This window comes from Perca fluviatilis, chromosome 6 (genome assembly GCF_010015445.1).
Source record: "Perca fluviatilis chromosome 6, GENO_Pfluv_1.0, whole genome shotgun sequence".
NCBI lineage: Eukaryota > Metazoa > Chordata > Actinopteri > Perciformes > Percidae > Perca > Perca fluviatilis.
The window spans coordinates 20,037,527-20,043,557 of NC_053117.1; the positions used below are offsets into that span (position 1 = coordinate 20,037,527).

Here is a 6,031-nt window from a genome sequence, read left to right on the forward strand (position 1 = left end):
TTTACACCCTGTGACGTAACAACAAAAAAACGTTGCTCGCGTGCACCGAAATCATGGCGGACGTTCATCTTCCATGACCGCAGAAACTGGCATATTAGGAAAGTTTTGTCTCTAAAGTTTATAACAATTGAATTTCTAGCGGAAAATGGATACTACAGTTACGCTTTCTGTCTTCAGTGAAAGCATACAACCGTTAGTTTGTTAGTTAGTACCTATTTTTTTGTATACAGTATGGTTACCTAGGGGAAGACTCATGAATATGCCTGCTCTGTTTGGGTTGGTTAGGTTTAGGCAAGAGGAGTGGGATGGTTATGGTTAGGGTAAGAATGTCAGGGCGATAATATTCCAAAAAGGTGTAATACATGAGTAGTATGGATAACTGTGTAAATATGCCAAGGTACTGTAAATGCACAGGGGTGCAAATAGCATACACTGCTAATTGTACCAGGGGTGCAAATAGCCTCACCCTTTATTATTTTAAAAGTTACATTTAAAATAACAATCTCCTCCTCAAAAAACCCAGGGAGACGATGGAGAAAAAAACCAAAAACAGAATGTCTGCGTCAGCGGGGCTTCGAGTAGCCTATTCCAATCCAGAAATCCAGAACCAGGACTTCCGTGGGGCCGCTCTGCTTCAGTCAGTGGATAAACCGTAAAATCAATGGCCAGCCTGTTCGTAGCCCGGGAACTTCAAAACAGTCTCGGGTGACTAGAGTGACAACTTTCCTTAGTTCCTTTCCTATAGGTACTTCATGTGCGCTCATAACGAATACTGCCGTCCACACTGCTCCGCCGTCGGCCCCTGGATCTGGCACCTTCACAGAAAACGAAAATCTACTCCTTTAGCTCAAATGCTAAAAACACACGCGCATCAGTGTGGAGGAAAAGGACCAGTTCCTTTTAGTCGGAGTTTGTGAGCGTTGACACCGCAGAGTCTGTGAGTCGGCTCCACCAGGGCACAGGAGATCCAGTCAGCAGCAACACCGAGGGAAAAGAAGAGCAGCAACCCAGTCCGCTGCTGTCCATCCGTCCAGAGCGTTGTCTCCCGGTAAGGGATCTAGCGTCCTTCTGTTGGGAGTGGTCTGATCATCTAGCAAATTAGATTGCTGATGTGAACGTGACAGGTGTGTCAATTAGTGTTTGTTGTTGCAGTTCGTGAAAGAGGGAGAACAGTACCATCAATTGTCCACAGCAACATCACACAAGGGAAAATCACAGCAAACAATATAAAAGTTAATCCACAGCAAACAATATAATAAATTAATCCACAGCAAAACATAGGGAAAAATCACAGCAATCAATATAACAAATCTAAAAGTTTTAAGGCAAAAATCGCTATACCAATCAATAACAATTCCCCAAATAAAGGTTAACCATTAATCACACTGCTCCACTTGTTTTATATTATATGACAAATGCATTACCATAAATTAAATTGTACAACAGTTCACTTGATAGGCTACATATTGAAAAAAACTGTATACATCATACTTTAATAAACACCATATCAGTCTCACCACCCCCAGAACTCCATATACACTACATGAATGTGTATCTTTGCCAACATCCACACATGCACACAAACATCCAAATACAAACAGACATGCATGCATGTGTGCACCAAAAGGGATCTTATACAAAGATTTCAAAATAATTATATAACAGCAAAACGTGGCAGTGAAAGGGCTAAAAGTCAGAACAGATAATGCTTTCCAGTTCCTAAATTTAAGGAGCCAAGAGTTTCTCAGGGACATTAAATAATGGTTATAATTGAAACGAAAACAGTTAAACATGCAGTAAATGGATTTCAATTGAAGATAATGCAATAAGATAAAGGACTCATTAATGATTTTTATACAAGCCTCAAGGGCAAAATGTTGAAAGGGTTTCTACATGCAAGGCATTGTAAACTGATAATGTTCAATAATACTGGCCCCTCTGATGCAAATAGTCAACCCTTCTTTAAAATAACTTTGCGTGTTAACATTTAATGAAAAGCAGAACCACCGGGCTTCCTAGAAATGCAAAAACCCACATCACATTTTTTTTCGTAAAGAGGTTTCCCTTTAAAGAATGCAGACAGTCCTCAATGTGTTATTCCTCTGATCTGTAGCCAGCGAGGCAACACAAAACTCAACATGAAATGCAATTTCACTGGAACTCTGCTGATCAGTGTGCTCCCTCCACTGTTGGTGACAGAATTTGTTTTGGGAGTCCTTGGAAATGGTTTGGCTCTCTGGATCTTCTGCTTCCACCTGAAGCCCTGGAAGAGCAGCACGGTGTTACTCTTTAACCTGGCAATGGCTGACTTCTTTCTCATCATGGTTTTGCCTTTCCGTGCCAGCTACTACATCTCTGAGATCAAGTGGAGGTTTGGAGACGCTCTCTGCAACACCTGCCTCTTCATGTTGGCAATGAACCGCAGTGGAAGTACCCTCTTCTTGATGGCTATCGCTGTGGATAGGTACATGCGTGGTGCATCCCCCATCATCCCATCAACTCTCTGAGTATCTCCAAAGCCATGTGTGGAGCACTTGCACTATGGTTGCTCACCATCTCAATGTCAGCTCATGTCTTCACTCTGCAACACAACAACACAACCTACTGTGAGAGCTTCATGATTGAGACTGAAGCCCACAGTAATCTGAGCTGGCATAAATTTGCATTCCTCTTTTCCTTCTATATGCCTCTGCTTGTGATTCTCTACTGCACATTCCAAATTATTGGCCACCTGAGAAGGAGACAGTTGGCCCAGCATGCAAAGATTAAGAAGGCTCTGTGCTTCATCACAGTAGTGGCGGTGCTCTTCATCATTTGCTTCCTCCCGAGCAACATCACACAACTGCTGATTTGGATCAAGTTCCAACAAGTACCCAGCAGCACCCTCTCTGATCCTGAAGTCTGCCTTGCTCTGGAAGACCTGACCACCGTGTTTTACATCACCATTAGCCTGACCTATCTCAACAGCGTGCTGGACCCTGTGGTTTACTACTTCTCCAGCCCTGTCTTCAAGAACATCTGCAGGAAAGCTCTTCATCTGTCCCAAGCAGACACTGCTGAAAGTGCAGAGAAGAAAACTCGAGAAACAGGCTCCCAGTCGCTCAGCCAGCTGTGATCACAAAATCTAGGAAATCATTGAGATAGATGCAGCTTGATTTAAAGTGACACGTTTCTTTCAAAGTTGTCATGTAAGTGCAAACGATTGTTATATTTTTACTTCTCATATACAGTAGTTATCCAGTACTGCACCTAAAAAAAGAATTGCCTTTGGAAAACAGATGCTCTTGTAACATTGGAAAGTTATTTTTACTTCTCTATATATTGTCTGCACTTTTTTAAAATATTTCTTTTGCCACATATATGCTCATGTAAAGCCATGAAATAATTTATGTAGACTACTTAATATTTAGTACGACTTATACAGACACCAGCTGGAATCACAGAATTTGAACTTTTTCATAAAAAATTACTTTTTTTATCAAAATAGTTGACAATTAATTTAATAGCTGACAACTAATCGATTCATCTATGCCGCTCTAAATACAAGAATACAAGTTATAGTGCAGTGTAAGAAATGAGCAATTACTTAAAAAAGGCAGCATAAAAAATAAATGATCAGAATCAGTCTTATTAATGAGATATATAAAGGGAAAATTAAGTGTTATTTAACCATGTTTCCCTAGATTTGACTTCCACCTACCATGAAGTTCACGCACTTATACACATAATACATAGAAGTCACTATAAGAATTGATAACCAAAATAAATCAAGGACTCATATTTAAATAGCTGCATTCTGCGATCACAGTAATACGATTTGTCACAATAACGCAAGAATATTAGATTCAAATGTGAAGAAGTCTGGTCAAATGGCCTTGTATCTTACACATCCAATACAAAACAAAACATGAGTTGGTGAGAATATGTATTATGGAATTTAGATGTTTGCTTGTTATGTTCTGCTAATTACTCATCATGTGGAAGTCATATTACCTGCACATCTTTTGTTAATCTTTCATTTCTATTTGCACTTTTGTAACTGTTTTTTGTTATTCCTGTCACTTAACCCTGTATTACTTGTACACTTTTTTTTAAGTATTTTGTCTTTATCTTAGTATTTTAAAACCCTTGTTTTTGTTTGTTCATTTTCTGTACTTGTATAAGGTCTGAGAGAAACACCACTTTGATCCTCTATGTCCTGTACATATGCCAGAATTGACAATAAAGTTGGCTTTGACTTATGTGGCCTTATTTTTTGGCCTTGTTTTTTTCTTTTATAGGAAAAAAAAAACTTAAATCTTACTTCCACAATGCAAAAACCGAGCTTCCATCTCCTTCTGGTGTTTTTAGTGATCCACAGAGCAAAAACATAAGTTTTATGAAGAAGAGGGAGTCCAGCCAAACACTTTTTTTTCAAACAAGTAACAGAGGAGCTAGTACTTCAAAAACTTAAAGGCCTGAATCCTTCTAAGGCTACTGGTCTTGACAACTCCGCTCCCAGATTTCTAAGAGATGCTGCTGAAATAATCACTCCTGTCATAACCTATCTTATTAATTTATATCCATTGAAAATAACCATTTTCCAAATAAATTTAAGGTGGCAAGAGTGATACCTTTATATAAAAAGGGGCCTAAATCTGATCCTGGAAATTTCCGCCCTGTATCTATCCTGTGTTCAATATCAAAAATTGTTGAAAGGATCATTTATGAGCAAATAGACAGTTATTTAGCGGAGCAGAACCTTTTATTTGACTTTCAATCAGGCTTTAGAAAAGCCCATTCCACTGATACCTGTCTGCTTTACCTTTCAGATTTTATTAGGAAAGAGGTAGATAAGGGGAACTTTTGTGGCATGGTGTTAAAAGACCTTCAAAATGCCTTTGATACGGTTCAGTATGATATCCTTTTAAACAAACTCAAAGCTCTGGGATTTTCTCGTACTTCTCTGTAGTGGGTGACGTCATACCTGGTTGGCAGAGAACAGGTGGTAGATGTGGAAGGGACCTTGTCCTCACCACTCCAGGGGAGCATTTTGGGTCCTCTTTTTTTTGTTATATGTTAATGATATGCCGTCTGCTATAACTTGTAATTTATTTTTATTTGCAGATGATTCAGATATTTTAGTCTCTCATAAAGAGAAATCAGAGGTGGAAAGGTTGTTTAGTTTAGAGCTCCTTAACCTCTGTTTTGTTAACAGACAACAAGCTATCTCTCCACCTGGGCAAAATAGAGTCAATTCTTTTTGGGTCCAGAGTTAAATTGAAAAAGTCTATGGGGTTTAGGGTAGTCGTAGATGATGTTGAAATTACGGCCAAGGAAGCGGTCACTTACTTAGGCTGTATACTGGACAACAAACTATCAGGGGAGTTTATGGCCCGAAAAATTATCTCAAAGGTAAGCCAAAGGACTAAGTTCCTGGCAAGAATATCCAGCCTCTTAGATAATAACACCTTGAAAATCCTGGCTGATGCCCTTGTTCAATGCCATCTTGACTATGCCTGTACATCTTGGTATACAGGCATTACTAAAAGCCTCAAAGACAAGCTACAGATCTGTCAAAATAAACTGATCAGAGTGGTTCTTAAACTCCATCCTAGAACTCATCTTCTCCCTGACCATTTCTCCAGTCTTAGGTGGCTCAGAGTGGAGGAGAGAGTTTCCCAACTTAAACTGTGTTTAGTTTATAAGATAAGAAATAACCTGGCACCCAAGTATTTATGTAATTACTTTTCAAAAATTAGTGATATGCATAGCTATTCCACTAGGGGGAGTTCCACAGATTACAGGCCCTGCTGTTTTAAGAGCTGTATGGGAAAGTACTCTTTCCTATACTCGGCAGCGGTCTTGTGGAATGGCTTACCTTCCAACCTTAAATTGTTGAGCTCCTCCTACTTTCATTTTAAATCTTCAATAAAAAAAAATGGTTATCAAGCCCATAAACAAACTCAAAAGATCCTTGAAGTACTAGGAATATTGTACTGTTGTTTGTACTGTATTGTCTATGTGTCTGTATGTCTGTCAGGGAATCTAG

The 6,031-nt window shown here is 39.2% G+C and overlaps 1 pseudogene; it reads left to right on the top strand.

Moving 5' to 3' along the window:
* The first annotated feature begins 465 nt into the window (after window positions 1-465).
* On the top strand, window positions 466-4,028 carry LOC120560989 (annotated as a pseudogene).
* Window positions 4,029-6,031: the final 2,003 nt, after the last annotated feature.